Below are 1,355 nucleotides of genomic sequence, written 5' to 3'. Positions count from 1 at the left end.
ATTACAGAGATCACTCTGGGACCACAGGGATCACTCTGGGATCACAGGGATCACTCTGGGATCACGCAGACCCCTCTGGGATCACAAGGACCCCTCTGGGATCATGTGCACCCCTCTGGGATCACAGGGATCACTCTGGGATCACACGGGCCCCTCTGGGATCATAGGGACACCTCTGGGATCACAGGAATCACTCTGGGATCACAGGGATCACTCTGAGATCATGGGGACACCTCTGGGATCACAGGGACCCCTCTGGGACCACAGGGATCACTCTGGGATCACACGGGCCCCTCTGAGATCATAGGGACCGCTCTGGGACCACAGGAATCACTCTGGGATCATGGGGACCCTTTGGGATCACAGGGATCACTCTGGGATCATGGGGACACCTCTGGGATCACAGGAATCACTCTGGGATCATGGAGACCTCTTTGGAATCACGGGGACCCCTCTGGGATCACAGCAACCTTTCAGGCTGTTCCAGTGCTCCTTCTATCCCAAGATTTGGCTCCTGACAAGACACACGGATCAAGACACACTCTTTGCTCCGGAGCTGTAACACCTTCCTCCCCTGCATTTCCCAGTAACTAACCCCTCATGCCCATAGAGAATTCCAGGTTATTTATCTCCCTCTCCTCAGGACTATTCCCATCTGGTTTTCCACCATGACCTTCCACAGGCTCTTTATTACCCTGTTCTGTGGAAGTTCTTTCCCCCTCTTGGCCGGTGGCCCCGGGTTGCTCTTGCTCCAAAGGAATTCACTGCCCAACGTCCAAGGTTCGGTTGAAATGACATCATTCCTGAGGTGCTATTTAGAATTATTGCTCTCCAGGCCTCCTCCAGGTCCCTTTTGCAATCCCTTCTTCCAGTGGTGCCAGGAGAGTGGCCTAAAATCCCAGTCATTTCCATCTCAGGAGCTTCCCAGAGCACCTTTGCTCTGCCCTCACCCTACGGCTGAAAAATAAAAAGAAATAAAATTAAAAAAAAAAAGGGATCCAGTTCAACATTTCATCTTTCTTAATAAACACTGGCTAATAACAACTACAGGAAAAATAATCCCGTCTTCTGGGCCTCCTCCAGATGACATAAAGCTCATGGATTTCTGGACCAGGCTCGAGAAACAGTTTGCAAACTTCTGTTTGATCATAAATCAAGGCCAGTAATGACCTTTTTTTTTCTTTTTTTTTTTTTTGGTGAAAACAGCCCCAGTTTGCTGTTCCCAGACTCCACCACGGGCCTGGAATTCCAGCAGGCTCCACTTCCATCAGGGCACCTGTGGCAGCTCCTGGAAGGTGAATCCTGACTGGCACCACTTTTTAGGGGTTCTATGTGACCCTGGACAGGTTCCTTAT

The 1,355-nt window shown here is 50.6% G+C and overlaps 1 long non-coding RNA gene across 1 annotated transcript in view; it reads right to left on the bottom strand.

Annotated features, from left to right (window-relative positions):
- Positions 1 to 283, bottom strand: part of LOC113977911 — a 2,178-nt gene extending 1,895 nt beyond the window's left edge. Inside the window, exon 1 of the long non-coding RNA XR_003537439.1 lies at positions 234 to 283. This is a non-coding gene — a long non-coding RNA (uncharacterized LOC113977911). The remainder of the gene's footprint in view (positions 1 to 233) is intronic.
- Positions 284 to 1,355: the final 1,072 nt, after the last annotated feature.

The sequence above is a fragment of the Neopelma chrysocephalum genome, unplaced genomic scaffold (assembly GCF_003984885.1).
Source record: "Neopelma chrysocephalum unplaced genomic scaffold, ASM398488v2 Primary Assembly neopelma1_279, whole genome shotgun sequence".
Lineage (NCBI taxonomy): Eukaryota > Metazoa > Chordata > Aves > Passeriformes > Pipridae > Neopelma > Neopelma chrysocephalum.
Note: the sequence above shows the minus strand (reverse complement) of the source record. Positions and strands in the feature narration are given on the sequence as shown.